Consider the following 22,191-nt stretch of genomic DNA (forward strand, 5'->3'; position numbering starts at 1 on the left):
ATACCACCTTCCTTCCCTCTAAACGATGTAACTCTGTGCAAAAACATTTTTATTCCCACAACCTTGATCCCCTTACCCTAAAATCCTTATTCTCTTTAACCCTAACAACTCTAACCACAACCCTAACCCTTCATATCAACCCCCCGACGCTAATGACACTGACTAATGATCCAAACCCCAAACCCCAGGCAACCAACAAAGAAACAGACACAAAGCTGAAAACTACAAAAAAGGCAAAACCCTGGATACAGACCCCAAATCACAAACACGCTACCAAAATGCTACAGAAAAGCCCCAGACGCAGGCCCCAAGCACTACAGCTAGGCCCCAGAAGCTCTAGACACATCCCAAAGCCAAAATGCAATCCCCAAACACTACAGAAAAGCCCCCAAACACCAGACACAGGCTGCAGAAGTCTACAAGCAGGCCCCAGCCACACCCGGATGCAGACCCCAACTGTCCACAAGCAGCTCCCAACCCACCCCCCCCATGAACTGGACCCCCCACCACCACCACCCAGATGCATGCCCCAGGCCCCAGGCCTCAGCCCCAGCCCCCACACCCCAGACTCAGGCCCCAAAGGTGTACAACCAGCTCCCAACTGCCCCCCTCAAAGGGAGGCCCCAAAGCCTGCCAGAGGACCCTAGAGCGTACAAGCAGCTCCCAACCCCCCCGGCACAGGCCCCAACCCCCCCCCAGACACAGGCCCCAAAGGTGTACAAGCAACTCCCCATCCTCCCCAGAGGCACGCCCCAAAGGTGTACAAACAGCCCCAACCCCCCAAGACCCAGACCCCTACAGCGTAGAAGCAGCTCCCAACCCCATGCCCCCAAGGCACATGCCCCAACCCCTCCCCCAAGGCAGGCCCTAACAGTGTACAAGCAGCTCCCACCCCCCCCCAGACGCAGGCCCCAAAGGTGTACAAGCAGGCCCCTACAGTATACAAGCAGCTCACAACCACCCCCCCAAAGGCAGGCCCCAACCCCCTCCAGATGCAAGCCCGAAAGGTTAAAACCAGCTCCAACCCCCCAACCCCCGCCGCGCCCCGCGCAGACGCAGGCCCCAAAGGTGTACAAGCAGTTCCCAACCCCTCCAAGGCAGGCCCCAAAAGTGTACAGGCAGGCCCCTACAGTGTAGAAACGCTCCAACCCCCCCCCTTCCACCTCGAGGGAGGCCCTCCCCCCCCCAGTATACACGAAGCTCCCAACCCCCTCTCAGAGGAATGCCTAAAAATGTATACAACCAGCTCCTAACACCACCCCCCCCCCCCAAAAGAGGCAGTCCCCAAAGGTGTACAAGCAGGCCCTCAAATCCCTTAGGTGTACAAGCAGGCCCTTCAAATCCCTTAGCCCCTGCGCCAGCTTTATTGGCGAGCAGCGAGGCTGGGGGGGGAGGGGGGCAAGACAGCCTTAAATAAAATACAAATATAAAAAGTGTTATAAATGGCTGTTATAAATCCAAATAGGATTACAATCAAAGTTTACAATTTATTAAACGAATAGAGGCAAGCAAGCAGCGCTGGGTGCGCCGGGAGTCTCTGCTCCCCCAGGACGCACACCTGTTACTTAAGGCGGCTGGTTTTGATGCTCCCAGGCTAATACATATTCATTACTACTTCGAGAAGAGGCAGGGTTATTAGAATTGGTTTCCGGAATCCGAAACCCCTCCCAGGGGCGCCTGCGTACCAGTCTCTGGTGGTCTCTCGGGGCTTGCTCGGGCTGAATGCTGGTTGTCTTCCTCCCAGGCTTTTGTCCTTCAATTGTCCTTCAGCTCCCCCTTCCTCCTCGTTTGGGAGCCTCTGCGCCGGATTTCAGAAACTCTAGCAACATCCCCTGCAGTAGTCAGCACTTTTCCCTAAAAACCCCTTTGTTCTCTTATCACCTAGACCCGGGCCTCGATGTTAACCCTTCAAATCCCTTAGTGACACGAATTGCTGGACCATTCCTTACAAAAGGAAGGATAAAATATGTAGAGGAGCAATGGCACACGCGAAAGCCCAGCGCCGCGGGCAGAGGCAGCGAAGGTTGACGGCAGAACAGTGCTCGGTTTGAACACGGAGAGGGAAAGCGAGGGGAAGGTGGCCGAAGCCGGCCGCAGTCTCTGAGCTCTCCTCCTCCTGATTGTTTTCTCTCAAAGCCATTTCTGTCTGTGTGCGGGCACCCGGAGCCGGCAGAAGTCCCCGTGAAGTCCTTCGGCAGGACGGAGGGCTGCGTGGGCTCCAGTGAGAGAGGGAGTTAGGAGAATCTTATCAAGTAGAGATAGAGCGCTGACAGCGTTAAACTAGGATGCTACTTAGCGTCTTTGCTAACTATGGTGCATTGTGCCAATTAACTAAAGCAAGAAGCCTTGGGCCCCTTACCAAGGTCAGTCTCCTAATAAGAGAGTGAGCCTATCTTAAGAAACTGGGAGAAACTGGTCCTGCAGGTGGACAAGAGCCAAGGAGCAACTGAGTCTGTGCAAAGACAAGAGGTCAACTAGCGGTGACGAGGAAGAGTCATCAATCTTCATGCCCACGACCTCCCGTGCTGCCCAGCGCTGAATAAACATACCTACTTTACAATCTCACTGATTGTGGAGTCCCTTTTCCGCAAGTCACTAGCAGCGGTTTCTTCCGCAGAGGTTTTCCCAGAGCCGCTTCAAAGCTTCCCTCGCGGAGCTGGGGCATCGCAGGGGGTCGTCAAAGCACGCACGCGCACACACACACACACGCACACACACACACACAGGCGTTGTTGTCCAAACAGAAAGTATTTACAACAAATTCGACAAGCGGTTTTCCTCTGCCAGCAGCAAATGCCTGAGGGCCCCTACAGCTTCACAAATCATAGCACAAAGAGCCTAAAGTTCCTCTAAAATTTAGGGAAATGATTCAAAATAGATCTGCTAGGGGAAAACGATCACTGGCGGCAGGGTACACAATACACGCGAGTCTCAGCTCTCCTCCGCAGGGTCAGTGCCCACGCCCAAGTGCGACGCTGATGGCACCCGAACATTTGCTGTAGCAGGCAGCAGAGCCAGCAGCTCAGGGGAGCAATTTTAAAAACCAGGAGGCACTTAAACCAACCCTTAATTGACCCAGTTACTGCAGGAGAGTCCCGACTACTCGCCCTGGAGTCCTACTGTCACCAGCAAAAAGCACCAACCAAAGCTTGGGGGAACTTTGGTACAGCACAAGAGAAGGGAGTGGGGGTAGCGTAGCCGTATCGCAGAGCTGCTGCTTTTCACACCATTTTATCATCCCTGATAACTGAAAGTAAGGCCGGGTGGGCTGACCCCACCACCACCACTCCTGGCAGCATGTTTGGTCCACAACGCTAGAATAATTATTTTGCTCCCTCCCGCCCCTACAGCTTCATCATCTGAAAAGATTACAGTCAAAACAATGGCATACACAAATAAAAGTCAAGAGTTGACATAGTAACTCCGGGATTTGGGTATCAACTGTCCGAGAAATCAGAACACCCAGGCTTCACAATGTGCCCAACATCGAGCTGTGCCAAGGGGGGCGGAAGGAAGAAGCTTTCCGTTTAAGCCTTCAGAGCATCGCTCCATCACTACGTCAATTCACAGCCACCACAGCGTGCCGATGGACATCTTTCTGTGCCAAAAGAAACAAGTGCTTTGTCCTCTTGATATCAAAGGTAGCCACCTATAGTTACGGAACCATGCACAAGACCTTAACTCTGACCAGCAGGGAAACTTAGGACAACTGAGTGCAGATCCTGCCAATTTCTACCAGTTCCAACTGTGCTTTAAGTCTCATTGCAAAGCCTCAGTTAGAAAAAGGATCACCTCGGGGTATCCAACAAGAAGAAGAGTTGTTTTTTTTTTTTTTTTTTTAATATACCATAGGAGTATGCAGTTCAATCATCAATCATCTTGGAAAGCTCAAGGAGGAGGTCATCCTCATCCTTCCCTGGGTCCAAGTCGAGCTCGGCTTCCAGTATGCCGTCTGAGAGTTCCCAAAGTAGCATCTCTAAATCCTCGTCTACAGATACGGGCGCGTTGCCTGTGGAACTCAGCCGGCGTGTCCTTGCTTCTTCTAGCTGGGAAGAAGCTGAAGTCGAGCTTGAGAACTCCATTGGCTCCACGGATTCTGCCTGGCTTCCAAGATGTGCTTCAGGTCTTGGCAGAGCAAGGAAGAGAACAATCAGTATATGCCATTTCTTAACGGGAAATCCCTTTTCTGCAAACCGGCTCTTAAAACCGTAGCCAACCCCTCCTGCACTTCAATCTTACCCAGGGATTGTTATTCAATTAACCCAGGGCTACATTTAGAGCCCAATATATTAGCAGGTACATTTTTCAGTTTGGGGGTTTCTCTGTGAAGCCAGAGCACCCGGAGTCTAGCAAAGATGGGAAACCAACATGGCCTCCCGGAAGCCCAGTGTCCGAGAACTACATCTCCCGGCATGCTCTGGGAAAACAATATGGACTCCCGGAAACCCGGTGGCCAAGAACTACATTTCCCAGCACTCCCCAGAAAATTGAGCCTCGCAGCGTGCCGTAGGACGCCATTTTTTGCTCTGTTACATTACCGGTTTCGTGTTTATGGAGGGTTTTCCCGCCGTTTTGGCGGGTTTCCCCTCAATTTCGGGTTTTCAGCTCTCCATTTCAGAGTTCTTCCCCGCAATTTTGGGGTTCCTTCCCCTAATTTGGTGCTTCGCCCCCCCCCCACTTTTGGGGTTCCCCCTCCATTTTGGGGATTCCCCCCAGTTCCAAGCCCCCCACAATTTTGGAGGCCCCCACCATCCTTTCTTGGCCTGCCACCCTAATATTAAGGTTCTTTCCCCCAATGTTGGGGTTCTCACCACATGTTTGAGGTTCCTTCCCTTAATTTGGGGCTTAGCTCCCCGGGATCTGGGGCTTTAACTCCAATTTTGGGGGTCCCCCCCAAGTTTGGGGATTCCTCCCCAGGTCTGGGGGGGGTCCACATTCAATTCTGGAATTTCACACTTCCATTTAAGTCTTCTTCCCCCCAATTTGGGGGTTCACCCACCCAATTTTGGGGGTTCCTCCCCTAATTTGGGGGGGACACAACCGATTGTAGAGTCCCCCACCCTCCTTTTTTGGGTTCCCCCCTAATATTAAAAGTTCTTCCGCCCAATTTTGGGGGACCCCACAATTTTGACGTTCCTTCCCCTAACTTGGGGCTTCAACCCTTCAATTTTGGGGGGGGCTCCCACCCTCTTATTTTGGCCTTCCGCCCTAATATTAGGCCTAACCCCTAAGAACCTTGACCCCTAACGCTATGGCAACCACGGATCTAACCCTAACCCCTACCCCAACAAACCCTAGAAACCCTAACCCTAAAAACCCTTACAGCCCTAACCCGATAAAATTTACCACACTAAACCCCTGAAGACTGTTCTGGGGGGTCCACATTCAATTCTGGAATTTCACACTTCCATTTAAGTGTTCTGCCCCCCCAATATGGGGGTTCGCCCACCCAATTTTGGGGGTTCCTCCCCTAATTGGGGGGGACACAACCAATTTTGGGGGGGACACAACCAATTTTGGGGGGGACACAACCAATTTGGGGGGTCCCCCCAATTTTAGAGTCCCCCACCCTCCTTTTTTGGGTTTCCCCCAATATTAAGAGCTCTTCCGCCCAATTTTGGGGGACCCCACAATTTTGATGTTTCTTCCCCTAAATTGGGGCTTCGACCCTTCAATTTTGGGGGGGGCTCCCCCCTTAGTTTGGCCTTCCACCCTAATATTGGGTCTTAGCCCTAAGAACCCTGACCCCTAACACTACGGCTCCCACGGATCTAACCCTAAGCCCTACCCCAAAAAACCCTAGAAACCCTAACCCTAAAAACCCTTACAGTCCTAACCCGATAAAATTTACCACACTAGACCTACGCCTAAAAGCCCTAACCCTAAAAATTAAGACCCTCTAAAATCCTAACCCAAAACGTAAAGATTCTCAAAGCCCTAACGCTGGAGACCCTAACCTTAAAAAAAAAAAAAATAAGACCTTAAAACCCTAACCCTAAATACCTGACCATAACTAAAACCCTAAAAACCCTATCAACACTAAAACCACAAAATACTTTAAAACCTTAACACACTAACCCCCAAACCCTAACCCTTATAACTCCAACCCTAACAACCTTAAAATCCTAACCCTAAACCCTGGAAACCCTAACCCTGAAACCCAACCCTAGTGCCTTAGCCCTGAAACCTTAAAACCCTAACACCTTATTAGAAACACTCTGTAACCAATACCATAGGCTCAGGCAAGTATCTCAGTGAGGTAGCATTTTTATTCACGATTGCAATGGCAGGCGTCCCACAAGCCACCTACTAGTTCCATAACACAGTTTATATAATTTTTTTTTTCCTCTCGGTGACCAGGACCCTCCCCAGTTTCCCCATTGACTGGGTAATCCATGTTCACAATCTATCCAGTGCTTCACAGAAAATACACAGCTGCTGGCCTGTTACTAGTCAATTTTATTTTTTTCTTGACTGTTTTCCTCTTTGAGGTGGTAATGTTTCTTACACCGTGATTTCCACCCAATTGCTCTAAGGATTCTGGTTGTCTGCATTTTACAAGGTTGTCTGTTAAGCTTTCTTATCACTGCAAGCATATATCAATACCACCTTCCTTCCCTCTAAACGATGTAACTCTGTGCAAAAACATTTTTATTCCCACAACCTTGATCCCCTTACCCTAAAATCCTTATTCTCTTTAACCCTAACAACTCTAACCACAACCCTAACCCTTCATATCAACCCCCCGACGCTAATGACACTGACTAATGATCCAAACCCCAAACCCCAGGCAACCAACAAAGAAACAGACACAAAGCTGAAAACTACAAAAAAGGCAAAACCCTGGATACAGACCCCAAATCACAAACACGCTACCAAAATGCTACAGAAAAGCCCCAGACGCAGGCCCCAAGCACTACAGCTAGGCCCCAGAAGCTCTAGACACATCCCAAAGCCAAAATGCAATCCCCAAACACTACAGAAAAGCCCCCAAACACCAGACACAGGCTGCAGAAGTCTACAAGCAGGCCCCAGCCACACCCGGATGCAGACCCCAACTGTCCACAAGCAGCTCCCAACCCACCCCCCCCATGAACTGGACCCCCCACCACCACCACCCAGATGCATGCCCCAGGCCCCAGGCCTCAGCCCCAGCCCCCACACCCCAGACTCAGGCCCCAAAGGTGTACAACCAGCTCCCAACTGCCCCCCTCAAAGGGAGGCCCCAAAGCCTGCCAGAGGACCCTAGAGCGTACAAGCAGCTCCCAACCCCCCCGGCACAGGCCCCAACCCCCCCCCAGACACAGGCCCCAAAGGTGTACAAGCAACTCCCCATCCTCCCCAGAGGCACGCCCCAAAGGTGTACAAACAGCCCCAACCCCCCAAGACCCAGACCCCTACAGCGTAGAAGCAGCTCCCAACCCCATGCCCCCAAGGCACATGCCCCAACCCCTCCCCCAAGGCAGGCCCTAACAGTGTACAAGCAGCTCCCACCCCCCCCCAGACGCAGGCCCCAAAGGTGTACAAGCAGGCCCCTACAGTATACAAGCAGCTCACAACCACCCCCCCAAAGGCAGGCCCCAACCCCCTCCAGATGCAAGCCCGAAAGGTTAAAACCAGCTCCAACCCCCCCCCCCGCCCCGCCCCGCGCAGACGCAGGCCCCAAAGGTGTACAAGCAGTTCCCAACCCCTCCAAGGCAGGCCCCAAAAGTGTACAGGCAGGCCCCTACAGTGTAGAAACGCTCCAACCCCCCCCCTTCCACCTCGAGGGAGGCCCTCCCCCCCCAGTATACACGAAGCTCCCAACCCCCTCTCAGAGGAATGCCTAAAAATGTATACAACCAGCTCCTAACACCCCCCCCCCCCCCCAAAAGAGGCAGTCCCCAAAGGTGTACAAGCAGGCCCTCAAATCCTTTAGGTGTACAAGCAGGCCCTTCAAATCCCTTAGCCCCTGCGCCAGCTTTATTGGCGAGTAGCGAGGCTGGGGGGGGAGGGGGGCAAGACAGCCTTAAATAAAATACAAATATAAAAAGTGTTATAAATGGCTGTTATAAATCCAAATAGGATTACAATCAAAGTTTACAATTTATTAAACGAATAGAGGCAAGCAAGCAGCGCTGGGTGCGCCAGGAGTCTCTGCTCCCCCAGGACGCACACCTGTTACGTAAGGCGGCTGGTTTTGATGCTCCCAGGCTAATACATATTCATTACTGCTTCGAGAAGAGGCAGGGTTATTAGAATTGGTTTCCGGAATCCGAAACCCCTCCCAGGGGCGCCTGCGTACCAGTCTCTGGTGGTCTCTCGGGGCTTGCTCGGGCTCAATGCTGGTTGTCTTCCTCCCAGGCTTTTGTCCTTCAATTGTCCTTCAGCTCCCCCTTCCTCCTCGTTTGGGAGCCTCTGCGCCGGATTTCAGAAACTCTAGCAACATCCCCTGCAGTAGTCAGCACTTTTCCCTAAAAACCCCTTTGTTCTTTTATCACCTAGACCCGGGCCTCGATGTTAACCCTTCAAATCCCTTAGTGACACGAATTGCTGGACCATTCCTTACAAAAGGAAGGATAAAATATGTAGAGGAGCAATGGCACACGCGAAAGCCCAGCGCCGCGGGCAGAGGCAGCGAAGGTTGACGGCAGAACAGTGCTCGGTTTGAACACGGAGAGGGAAAGCGAGGGGAAGGTGGCCGAAGCCGGCCGCAGTCTCTGAGCTCTCCTCCTCCTGATTGTTTTCTCTCAAAGTCATTTCTGTCTGTGTGCGGGCACCCGGAGCCGGCAGAAGTCCCCGTGAAGTCCTTCGGCAGGACGGAGGGCTGCGTGGACTCCAGTGAGAGAGGGAGTTAGGAGAATCTTATCAAGTAGAGATAGAGCGCTGACAGCGTTAAACTAGGATGCTACTTAGCGTCTTTGCTAACTATGGTGCATTGTGCCAATTAACTAAAGCAAGAAGCCTTGGGCCCCTTACCAAGGTCAGTCTCCTAATAAGAGAGTGAGCCTGTCTTAAGAAACTGGGAGAAACTGGTCCTGCAGATGGACAAGAGCCAAGGAGCAACTGAGTCTGTGCAAAGACAAGAGGTCAACTAGCGGTGACGAGGAAGAGTCATCAATCTTCATGCCCACGACCTCCCGTGCTGCCCAGCGCTGAATAAACATACCTACTTTACAATCTCACTGATTGTGGAGTCCCTTTTCCGCAAGTCACTAGCAGCGGTTTCTTCCGCAGAGGTTTTCCCAGAGCCGCTTCAAAGCTTCCCTCGCGGAGCTGGGGCGTCGCAGGGGGTCGTCAAAGCACGCACGCGAACACACACGCACGCGCACACACACACACACAGGCGTTGTTGTCCAAACAGAAAGTATTTACAACAAATTCGACAAGCGGTTTTCCTCTGCCAGCAGCAAATGCCTGAGGGCCCCTACAGCTTCACAAATCATAGCACAAAGAGCCTAAAGTTCCTCTAAAATTTAGGGAAATGATTCAAAATAGATCTGCTAGGGGAAAACGATCACTGGCGGCAGGGTACACAATACACGCGAGTCTCAGCTCTCCTCCGCAGGGTCAGTGCCCACGCCCAAGTGCGACGCTGATGGCACCCGAACATTTGCTGTAGCAGGCAGCAGAGCCAGCAGCTCAGGGGAGCAATTTTAAAAACCAGGAGGCACTTAAACCAACCCTTAATTGACCCAGTTACTGCAGGAGAGTCCCGACTACTCGCCCTGGAGTCCTACTGTCACCAGCAAAAAGCACCAACCAAAGCTTGGGGGAACTTTGGTACAGCACAAGAGAAGGGAGTGGGGGTAGCGTAGCCGTATCGCAGAGCTGCTGCTTTTCACACCATTTTATCATCCCTGATAATTGAAAGTAAGGCCGGGTGGGCTGACCCCACCACCACCACTCCTGGCAGCATGTTTGGTCCACAACGCTAGAATAATTGTTTTGCTCCCTCCCGCCCCTACAGCTTCATCATCTGAAAAGATTACAGTCAAAACAATGGCATACACAAATAAAAGTCAAGAGTTGACATAGTAACTCCGGGATTTGGGTATCAACTGTCCGAGAAATCAGAACACCCAGGCTTCACAATGTGCCCAACATCGAGCTGTGCCAAGGGGGGCGGAAGGAAGAAGCTTTCCGTTTAAGCCTTCAGAGCATCGCTCCATCACTACGTCAATTCACAGCCACCACAGCGTGCCGATGGACATCTTTCTGTGCCAAAAGAAACAAGTGCTTTGTCCTCTTGATATCAAAGGTAGCCACCTATAGTTACGGAACCATGCACAAGACCTTAACTCTGACCAGCAGGAAAACTTAGGACAACTGAGTGCAGATCCTGCCAATTTCTACCAGTTCCAACTGTGCTTTAAGTCTCATTGCAAAGCCTCAGTTAGAAAAAGGATCACCTCGGGGTATCCAACAAGAAGAAGAGTTGTTTTTTTTTTGTTTTGTTTTTTTTTTTTAATATACCATAGGACTATGCAGTTCAATCATCAATCATCTTGGAAAGCTCAAGGAGGAGGTCATCCTCATCCTTCCCTGGGTCCAAGTCGAGCTCGGCTTCCAGTATGCCGTCTGAGAGTTCCCAAAGTAGCGTCTCTAAATCCTCGTCTACAGATACGGGCGCGTTGCCTGTGGAACTCAGCCGGCGTGTCCTTGCGTCTTCTAGCTGGGAAGAAGCTGAAGTCGAGCTTGAGAACTCCATTGGCTCCACAGATTCTGCCTGGCTTCCAAGATGTGCTTCAGGTCTTGGCAGAGCAAGGAAGAGAACAATCAGTATATGCCATTTCTTAACGGGAAATCCCTTTTCTGCAAACCGGCTCTTAAAACCGTAGCCAACCCCTCCTGCACTTCAATCTTACCCAGGGATTGTTATTCAATTAACCCAGGGCGACATTTAGAGCCCAATATATTAGCAGGTACATTTTTCAGTTTGGGGGTTTCTCTGTGAAGCCAGAGCACCTGGAGTCTAGCAAAGATGGTTCAATTGTTGTAGCAAGAGGCACTTTGCCACCTTGCTTAATTTTCCTGTAAAAATGTTAAGAAGTCTCCATCTGCAAATATCTGTTTGCTAAGTTAGTCATTTTTCCCACGGCACACTCAGCAGAGTTTGCTCCCCACTACAGGAAGCTGATCTGCAGCCATCACTTCCCTCTGCTCTCCCTGCACTCTTGTCACCTTGTATGTTTGTTCGGGTGGCATTCTTGAGGACCAAAAGGCAGAGGACACTACTCATCATTTATCACCTCACGAGGAAGTAGGAGAACTTCACCTCATCCTCATTTAGGTATTCAGACAGAGCAAGAAGTCACTGGAAAGCTGTACCGACTTGCAGCATTTAAAGAAAGTAAGTCTAATTAAGCATTCCTGCTAGCTGCTAGAAAGTCATTTCACGTGACTTATTCCTCTGATGGATTTGGGCTTTAATTATCTCAGAACCCTCCTTTTTTCCCCACGTGTGACAGAACTTATGTTTCACTGGGGATATACACCGATTGAGAAAAAGAACAAGTTGTGGTCATCACCTGTTTTGGGGATTTTCTTCAAGTCTGGTGGCTGGGACATGCTCCAGCGTGGCTGGAACAGCCTAGAAAGCAGCAAAACAGCATTTAGGACTCATGGGTAAAAGATTCCTTACTAGCTTTTTCCTCCATGCTGCTTCTCCTCTGGCATTGCGGAGCCTTAGCCAAAATACAAAACCAAGGTGCTCCTGAAGAAAGTTAATATTCACTTGGAGGTTACTAATGATCTTGTGTCTTTTAAGAACACAGCATTAATGGACAAAATCCTCCACACCAGAGAAATCACAGAATCACAGAGGACTAAGTAAATAGTGCCATTAATCTAATAAATATGGAAGGGTACTACAAGAATTCTGTAGGCAGCTACTGGATTTAAAAGGAAACAGAAAGCCTGTAGAACTTTTGAGTTTTCCATCTTTTCTCCTAGAGGAGGGTGTAAATTTTACAAGGGATCCATTTCTGCATTAGCCCCTGTCCTTACCATAGCTGCTTTTTTGGCTGGAGGTCCCATTGTGTCAGCGTCAGAGGCAGTCCGTGGCTTCACAGCTGCTACAGCAGAGGGAAAACTGCCAGGTGCCTTACGTTTCAGTGCCTTCTTCTTGGGGGAAGCGACTTTCCCATCCCAAGGCTTCGCAAACATGTTAAAGTTGGCTAGAGTAAAAGGAAGAGAGAACTGATACAGTCTTGCTCTGCCTCATGAAAAATCCACGTTCTCTTCCTCATTTCCACGGCCCGTCTACACAGTTAACTGTATTTGGCCAGCAGAATTACACTGCCATTGCCTGGATTCTCAGCAATATCTTCCACATAGTAAACTCCGTCTACCAACAATCCATACAAAGGAACAAAGGAACTGAATAGCTACAGTAAATCATAATCCAGGACGAGGGAAACTCAGACACAGAGCGATCCCAAGTGCAAGCAATACTCTAAGACGTTGTATGAAGTCTAGTAAGATTCACAAATGTTGACAGCTTTTGTATTTAAAGTCTTGCTCCCTCTAGGAAAGGAAAAGCAGCAGGTATAGTAAGACAAGAGAGTGTATGCAACTGTTGTACCAGCTTCCTCTCCCCTGCAGTGATGTCCCACAAAATCTATTAAGTTGTTCTACAAAATCCAAATTTGTAGAGTCATATTCTAGTCTCCCATTCCTGACCTAACATCTGGCTGGCAGGAGAAGAAACGAAAGAAAGCTCAGTACTTGTTTTCTTTGTGTGTTTATTTCCTCGTGTCCCATGAGACAGAGAGAAAGGCTACAATGTGCAGTGCATGCAGCCTTTAAGCCCTCCTTATCTCCCTCACACAATCTCATTTTACAAAGTTGATATAATCTTAACAACGAGGCCTTTGATCCTCTGTCATTTTTGACAGAAACTGGCCCCCCACATTAAGACGCTGAAGCATGCTTTACAAACACATACACGTGTCAAGTTAAGCAACACATGCCAAAGAGGAAGGTGAACTTGAACTCAACGCAGGGAGGACTTCATACCATAAACAGATGGCAGAAAAAAACAGAATACCAAAATTAGACTAAAAAGCCCCTCAATGTGTTAATTTTCTAGTGGGAAATACAGAATACCATCACGTAATTAACGAAAACAGACATGGTTGCATGTTCTGGCCCTTCTTTGCCTTTGAACTTTGCAGCCTTAAACTCTTTTATCCTCTGCATTGAAGGAAAAAGCAAAGCAGATCCTGAGCAAACGGAACTTGCTCAATATGGGAAGCACCTCACCGGGGCAGGTATTAAAGCATCTTATTACCTGATAGCTTTGTGTTCCATAACGATTTCTGCCCGGCTGGGGCAGGTCCAGGTTGTGCTGGGGGAGCTGGCACATTTTCTCCACTCTGCTGCATCCGCAGAGCTTTCTCGCGCTTTATTTCTTCCAGGGTTTTAACACGCACTTCTCCTTCTGGCTTGGCTTTACCTGCCGGCTCCTTCGACTGCACTTTGCTGGGCCCGGAAAGAGTGAGCACGCTCTGCTTCTTGGGCTCACCCTCAATTTTTGCCCCTGCGCTGGGATCTTTGGTTTTACCATGCCATTCAGCCTGGGCTTTGGCTTGACATTCTCGTCTCTGAAGAGCTTTCTCACGACGGATTTCCTCCAGTGTTTTCACATGGACCTCTCCCTTTGGCTTAGCAGCCTTCCCTGTCATCATCAAGAAATGAGAAGCGCCAACATTTAAAGAGAGTCCAACAATAGTTTAAGTCTCCAAAATTTGTCACAGTACTAAGGAAAACTAAGCCTGAGCGTTCCCAATAACGCATCTTAGGACAATAGCCTAACATTCTCCTCCTCCTCTGAGCCACTTGTTGTATTTTGAAGACCAGCCCTATCCAGAGAGAGTTGCTACACAGAAATGCTAGTTTACTTGATTACTTTTTCAGACTGCATTTCAAATTCCTGCTCCCGGCAGTGGCTCTATTCTAATTGTATATGATGGTTCACAGAAGCAGCTTAAAACCTTGACAAGGCACAAGCGGAAAATAAACACACACCTAGAGCCAGATTTCTGATAGTGGCTGTCAGAAGAGCTTCAGCACTCGAGCAAGAGGAATCAGTTCTTTGTTTTCATTTGAATTCCTTTTTAGGGCTGTATGAAAACGGTCTAAGTTCACGGAAAGGAAGAAGGAGAAAGTATATTTAATAGCCAGTTGTTACCTTTCGCAGTACTAGTCCGTTGAGAAGGTAATCCTAGCCTCTCCTTCACAGACTTGGGAACTTGAACTGCAAAACAGAAAAAGACCAAATTAGGGAGGCTGCATAAACGTCAACTTTGTGTTCACATTCAAAAACAAGGCAGGAAAGGTAACTTTGAATCCCGGTGATTAAGACCTCAGCCAACATGCAAAAAGAAACATCGCAGGAAAAGGACAAACAGAAAGCCTAACTACAAAACCCGTGAATCACATCCAGATGCCTATTTAGTAGCTGTACCTCTCTTTGGTGCTTTGTCAGCATTTCCCGGAACCTCCACCTTCTTCCCCAGCCTTTCAGCAAGGCTGCGCTTCACCGGAAGGGCGCTTACATCAGCTTCAGACAGAGAAAACAAGGAATATTTTAAGAACATTTCTTTGCAGGAAGATTTGAGAACAGTCAACCACAAGCTTCTATTTTTCAAGCATATTTTCATAAAATTGCCTTTCAGCTGCTAAATGTTTTTTTTGCCATTTCTGCAGTCAACACAGATCTCCACTGCAACGCATTTTCCTCTCATACGTCAAAAATACTCTTCAATGCAGTCATATAGAGAAGGCGGCACCTAAATAACAGCTCATAAAAAGTTCTTACCCACGGAGGCTTTCCGTTTTCCTTGTTTCTCAGCAAGATCTAGTCGAACCACAGGTTCCTCCCCTAAAACAAAAGTAAAATTTTTCTATTTCATAGAAACCAGTAGCCAATAGAAATAGTATACTGTTAGCCCATGTCCAAAAAGAACCCAGCAAGGCACTGTTTTGACAGCTAAACCACACAAACTCATATTTCAACTATAATTAACTTAGAAAAAGTATCCATAGTCTCAGTGTTTGCCTCAAATTCCAGCTGAATGTAGTCGAGAATGAATCTGAGTCTGCTTGACAGCTATACTTTGTGCAGAACAGAGCTGCATAAGCAAGCAGAATATTATTAGGTACAAATGCTGAGAAATATTCCTTTCTAAGGTGAATGTCTATGAGTAGAAGTACTTCTTCACTTCTTTCCCTTTCAAAGGAATTTGCACAACTCTAAACAATATAATTTATACACAGACTCCTATCGCACTACTGTCCACACGTGCCACTGTCAGCCTCTTTAAAGCTTCAGAAATTGCTTCTTACATAGCACTGTCCTCTAGAGCTCTTTCTTCTCGTTACTCTCCTGTTTTTCAGTTATCCCCCTATTTGCATACTGACACATTTTTTTCTTTCTCCTGCTACTGCACTTAACCTGAGCACCAAAGCTTTCCAGTACAACCAGGGACTTTCAGCATAAAAGCATGTTTTGAACAGAAGGCGGCAGCACCAGGAGGCTAACAGGGGTGAATTGCCTTCCTTCTTGCTTAACCTTCCAGTTTAGGAGTAATGAAATCAAAACAAAAGCATGAATTATTACCTTCCTCTGTAGACAGTGTCACAGTTCTCACCACTGTCCGGACATTTTCCTTTTCCGGAGCAGGAAAAATCATAGAATCGACGGGAGGAAGAGAAGATCTTGAAGGACCTTCTGCTCAGAGCAAGCAAAACATAAGGAAGTTTACCAAACAGAAAAAACTATCACGAAGAACAAAAAACTTTAATTATTCATTACTGTCAAACATACAGTGACCAGAGCATGCAAATAAGAGAGGTGACTAGTTTGCCTCTGGTTGCCCTTGGAATTCCCATCTAGAATACCAGCTGGCTGAGAATCAGGTTGCTCGATGCCCCCAGCTAAACATGGAAGTCTATCCCTCAAGCAGCTCCCAGCCACCATCACCTGCCATTCTGAAGCCAATCAAATTTCACTTCTTTGGCAAAATAGTTGGATTCACCAAAGCATAGCCAGCTACCCGGTATTACTGGAAGAGTTTTTTTTTGAAAGAAAAATCATCACACAGGATGAAGGTGAACCGGGTAAGGAAGCAGGGAATATTAACTCACCACCGTGTCTCTTAGTTTTTTCCTTCATTTTCTGCAATTTGATTTCTTCAAGTGTTTTTATTCCAAAATTCAGACCGTCCTCTGAAAACAGAAAACAGTTAATGAGACTAAGGCTTAGAGGCACTCACTGAGGATCACAGATCCTCAGGCTTCTTAGTGCTCAGGAACTTTCAGAAGTATTTAGAATAAAGCCTGTCAACACTCCTCACAAGTGAAACAACCATAGAATCAATGGCATTTTGCCCCTCCTTTCACCCTTCAGGGTAAAAACTGTAGTTTTAATTTTAATCCATTTACGTGATATTAGATCCCTCTATCGTTAGATATGGCTTTCAACAGTGGTTGCCAGGCTGCACGTGCAGCCATTTAAACTCCATGCTGTGACCCTGTTTTGTTCTCCAAAAGGAAAGAAAAGCAGTTCAACTTTCTGACCCAATGGGCACATGATGGTATCAGGGAGAAATGAGATCATGGAAATAACCGAGTCCATTCAGCACCCCTACATTCTGTTGTGTTTTTACGCCACATTGCTTTTGAGTTAATTGTCAAGTTATCCTGCCGATTTATCCTACTACAGGTGCTGGAATACCTTGTTTAGCAGTAGTAGCACTGGCTTTCCGAGTGGAAATCATCCGTAATCCATTTTGGCCTTCCTCAGCTGGTTGCTGGACGGGAGTTTTAGTTTCTTCTCCTTCCGCAGAAAGCTGGTCTGAAGGGGAAAAATCTATTCAGTTATGCATAGGCCAGATTGTTCGTGATTATGTAGCTCATGCAATGACACTTCAGTCCATGGTTCCTATAAAAAAGTTGGTTTTTTTTTGTTTTTTTTTTTTTTTTAATACAGCTACACTGACCTGATGAACTCGTAAGTAGACTACCCTAGGACAAAACATCTAGGACTCTAGATTCTCTCTGCAGCTTTAACTACTACACAACATATTACTCTTCAGACAAAAAAAAAGGAATTTCCTTCCTAGTTTCACATAGAGCTTTACACAACAGACCAGCTAAAGCCAAGAGTGGTTCTAAGCTTTCCTCCAACATTTCAGGTTCTGTCCGCTGACTGCCAGACAAAGCCACCAGTGACCTGAGCGGACTGCCTGCCCTATCGCTAGTCAGACCTCAGGTCATCTGTGATTTATACATTCATTTACAGCACAAATTCCTTCCAAGAACCAAAGACTTACACAATCATTTACAGCACAAATTCCTTCCAGGAACCAAACCATGCTCACCATCATCATCTTCATCATCATCTGCAGCATTGATTACAACTGGAGGGTGTGTAGGGCTTGGGACATTTTCCGAGTTTTCCACTTTCATCACCCGCCTTAGCTATGGAGAGGGATTGGACTGGACAGAAAGTTTGTTTTGCTGCAGTGACATCTGAGCCACTTTCAAATCATCGTCCGCGGACTCAGGCGGACTTGGCAGTGTAGCTAGAGGAAGAGGAGGATCATCAGTAATATGGCAGTTTAAAACTTTGACCACAATGCACGAAGATGGTAGCTAAGGCAGATAACCTGCACAGGCAATGAATGCAGCATCTCCTTTTGCCCATCCCGCCACTGTTTACACCGTGAACAATGACTTGCCTTCAAACAACAACACATCTCCCTGCCACCCAGCAGAAGACGAAACAACAGAAAGCAAACTGCAAGGCAAATATCACACAAAGCAGAGAGAAGCTGAGCATGAAAGCAGAAAACAAATACCAGCAGTACAGCAGCAGTACACTCGGTTTAGCTGACCACCTAGGACTGCAGACCTTTTCCTGCACTCACAAATGAACGGTTACCTGATGTCTCCTACACTATTGGCACCCACTAAGTAATATGCAAAATTAATTCTTCAATACTTAAAGAAAAAGGACCTAAACTCACTCTTGCTTGGTGGTAAGAAGACGCCATCGATGTAACGTCCCTTTGCGTGATGAAAAGCACAGTTGGCTTTCTGACAGCCTACTGGCTGCTTCTCCCAGTAGCAGGGAATCTCAGCGCGCTTTTTCTGAAGACAGAAAGAAAGACAAGCTCGTGATAACATGCACCTAAGGTTTGCAAAGAGATGCACAGTTCCAGGTCACGACAGCGATAGGGCTGTCACAATACAGTGCTGAAACATCATTCCAAAGGTCAGTTTATCACGGAAGTATAGTATTTCCGGGCATATTCACAAAGTTTGCAGAAGCTGTAACCACTATGCACGTTTAGCCTTGTCATCATTCAGTTTGAGAAGACAGGCACTCTCAGACATCAGTTTAGGGTGGGTTAAACTAATACACCCAGGATTATACTAGGATTATTCAGAGGGAAAAAGAACATCTTAAATTGCCTACGTTAACTCTATCCAGAACTACTTCTCGGAGACTTCGTTCTTCTGCACCTTTAACTTTCCCCACTGCTTCCTAGCCCAGGCAGCTAGAACAGCATTATCTGAAGGACTCCGGGACACAAGAGACCTGATAGATCATTATCAAGCCTGCTCTCAGGAGGCTAGTACAGCCTGTTTATTACCCCCCTGCTCCAGCAGCTTTTAGCAGTCTAGTTAGCGGTTATTCTGCATCTGTTGAGAAAATACTGTCGGCGTCTAATAAAAGAAAATCTTGCTAAGACATACCTAAGGCATTGATTTTATTTCCCTCTCCTTCCTCCCACCCCCTCCCCTGCTAACAGAAACCAGTGTAATTCCAAAGCAAAGGACTCTGTCCTGCAAAAGCACAATCAGCACACCTACAGCACTGAAAAATGCTTTTGTTGATTTATTTTGAGAACACATCTTTAGGCACTCACATCGATTTCCATGTGTCTGAATCGGCAGACATTCCTGAAACAACGACCCTCCTGCCACAGCGTGCAGACTGTCTCGTTCCCCAGAGCAGCTTCACAGTGGCGGAAGGAACAGTTGTCTCCCTGTAACCAAAAGGAAACCAACAAGGAAAATATAGTACAGCCTCAAAAACGTCCATGCTACTGCCTCAGGTTGCTACGATTGAATTCAGAATCTATCTGGTTATCACGTTAACCAAAGACCAGTGTGCCTCCTCCTCCTACTCTACCCCTTCCTGAAAAAAATGAAAAAAAAAAAAAACAACAAAAAAACAAAGCAAAGCAAAGCAAAAGAAACCCAGCCATACCTTGGTACAGGTAGAATAGAAATAGAAGTAGCAATCGTCTCCTTGTTTAGACATGCCGACAAGTTCTGATAACAAGCTCGGGTTCTCTCCACAGGGACTTCCTCTGCTCTTGGAGAGAGCTGTCTTCACCCTTGCTTGGGCTGAAAGTCTTCCACTGGCTTGTGATCAGTGAAATCTTCTTTTTAAAAGTAACCCTAAACAAAGTACCAACAAGTGAAAAATAATGAGTAACAAGCATTTTTCCAGCTTTCTTCTGTTCATCAAATTAGTCTCTTGAGGAGAGCAATGCCTTGAAATCAGCTGTTACGGGAACTAACACAATATTAAACTAAAGTTCTGTAAAGCTGCCAGGAGCTTTGTCAGCAAGTGTTCTCTTCCACGTCCTCAATAATATGCCTTGGAGCACATCCGGAAGCCTGAAAAGGGAGTCACTTCTTCAAAAACCACCTGATCATACATGCAAGGCAATGATCAACTATGGCTACGAGTAACTTCTACAGAACGCAGTATGACGCATTAAATAGCACGTTCCAGTCACTGTGGGTCTTCGAGTTCACCTACCTGGACAACCTCAGCAAAGTTATCGATCTTCAAAGACTTCCAGTTAACTTCTCCTGGAGGCCGAACCAACACTGAATCCGTGAATTAATGATAAAGGGGTAGGAAGAATTTGCCTCCTCACTTTGCCAAGGGAGCCTCTCATCCACAATTCAAACATAGGATGTGCTTTTAAACAGCTTATAACTAATGGAGGAAGCAAGTCCATCTGAACACTCTCTCAGACTGGAGACAGCCAGGGTTAGTTAGCTCTTCAAAAAATAAAAACCAAAAAAAAAAAAACACAAAACAAAACAAAAACAAAAAAACCCAGTGCATTTAGAGATGAACTCGTGATTCAAAGTGGCTGCAAAAATGAGGCTCCATCTTCCACAGCCAGAAAATTTGACTTTTTTTTTTTTTTTTAATTCAAAATTCAGTATGTTCCAATCTCTGGTCTTCAAGATTTCTTCACCTATTAAGAAAACACTAAAACCTTTCCCCGTCTTTATTACCTGTACAGCAAAAAACACACCAGTGCACAGAAATACACAAATGTGCATACGCATACACACATATGTGTTTAGACACACACACACGAGGAGTGAGTGATAGAAAGTTAGCGAGAGCGACAGTGGAAATCAGAAGTTTTGCCTTTTTGACACAGAGAGCGCGTAAAAACTCTCTCATTTTGAGGGAACTAGAAAAAAATGGAGGATCTACCAAATATTTTGATGAGTATGCCTTCGAGGCCAATGCTTTATACCATGAGTGATCTGGGGGCCAGCACACAAATATGCATACATATGTATCACACAGTATCACAGATTTCTAGGTTGGAAGAGACCTCAAGATCATCGAGTCCAACCTCCGACCTAACACTAAGTACTCCACTAAACCATATCGCTAAGCTCTACATCTAAACGTCTTTTAAAGACCTCCAGGGATGGTGACTCCACCACCTCCCTGGGCAGCCCGTTCCAATGCTTAATAACCCTTTCGGTAAAGAAGTACTTCCTAACATCCAACCTAAAACTCCCCTGTCGCAACTTTCGCCCATTCCCCCTCGTCCTGTCACCAGGCATGTAGGAGAACAGACCAACCCCCACCTCTTTACAGCCTCCTTTAAGGTAACTGTAGAGAGCGATAAGGTCGCCCCTGAGCCTCCTCTTCTCCAGGCTGAACAAGCCCAGCTCCCTCAGCCGCTCCTCGTAAGACTTGTTCTCCAGACCCCTCACCAGCTTGGTCGCCCTTCTCTGGACTCGCTCGAGCACGTCCATGTCCTTCCTGTAGCGAGGGGCCCAAAACTGAACACAGTACTCAAGGTGCGGCCTCACCAGAGCCGAGTACAGGGGGACAATCACTTCCCTAGACCTGCTGGCCACACTGCTTCTTATACAGGCCAGGATGCTGTTGGCCTTCTTGGCCACCTGGGCACACTGCTGGCTCATATTCAGCCGACTGTCAACCAACACTCCCAGGTCCTTCTCGGCCAGGCAGCTTTCCAGCCACTCATCTCCCAGCCTGTAGCTCTGCTTGGGGTTGTTGCGCCCCAGGTGCAGGACCCGGCACTTGGCCTTGTTGATCTTCATACAGTTGACCTCAGCCCATCGCTCCAGCCTATCCAGATCAAATATGTACATGCATACAGGATAAACATATCTATACACACAAGCGTGCACAGTATATGTCGTATGGTATCCATATCGAGAACAACTCGTAGCCCTGATCAGACACGTAGAGTTGCAATCAATTAACAGCAGGAAGACAGCAGATCAAGGATACAGCAAGCTTTGAGAGGCAGGGCAATGCTCACTTTGCCAGTGGCATGGCTGCATGATACCAAGAATTTTGAATTAGTTTGATTTTTTGGAAGCAATTTGTTTTCTTTCTGCGCTGTAGCAAATACCACAGGTTTGCCATCACGTGCTGTTCCCTAATCCATATATCCATCATCATCCATTGCTGCAAGATCATGAAAGGTTAGAAAAGATGACTTAGGTCCAATTTAACAGCCAATGATTTTTCAATGACCAGAGCTGCAACAGATTTTATTTAGCCACAAGCAGGTTTTTTTTTTCTGATGTGAAGTCAGATATTTTGATTTTTTTTTTAAGACACTAAATGTCATAAAACCTGCAACCAGACCAGATAAAGTTCAAATTAGAGTGATTCTGAAGCCTTTCATTAAAATGCTGCACATTTCTGTGCAAATTATTTCTGACTCTTCTGGACAAAAGCGGATGAAATAGTTCTTACAAATTAATAATAAAAGGTTGGAACCTTTTACTCACACAAACACTAGTGAATTTTCCAGGAAGTATTATTTTGGCAGGGAATTTTCCCAAATCTAAAGTAAAGAGGGGAAAAGTTGGGTTCCCGTATTAGTT

General features: G+C 47.3%; 1 pseudogene across 1 annotated transcript; it reads right to left on the bottom strand.

Moving 5' to 3' along the window:
• Positions 1–10,469: 10,469 nt before the first annotated feature.
• LOC310890485 (zinc finger CCCH domain-containing protein 11A-like) lies at positions 10,470–19,318 on the bottom strand (annotated as a pseudogene). The gene is made up of 12 exons: positions 19,265–19,318; positions 18,921–19,040; positions 18,015–18,138; positions 17,367–17,570; positions 16,721–16,840; positions 16,132–16,212; positions 15,605–15,715; positions 14,804–14,866; positions 14,450–14,545; positions 14,174–14,239; positions 13,317–13,660; positions 10,470–10,621 (listed from the first exon to the last, which is right to left on the bottom strand). The product of its transcript is annotated as a zinc finger CCCH domain-containing protein 11A-like (transcript).
• Positions 19,319–22,191: the final 2,873 nt, after the last annotated feature.

Source organism: Anser anser, assembly GCF_964211835.1.
Source record: "Anser anser genome assembly, contig: HAP1_SCAFFOLD_73, whole genome shotgun sequence".
Classification (NCBI taxonomy): Eukaryota; Metazoa; Chordata; class Aves; order Anseriformes; family Anatidae; genus Anser; species Anser anser.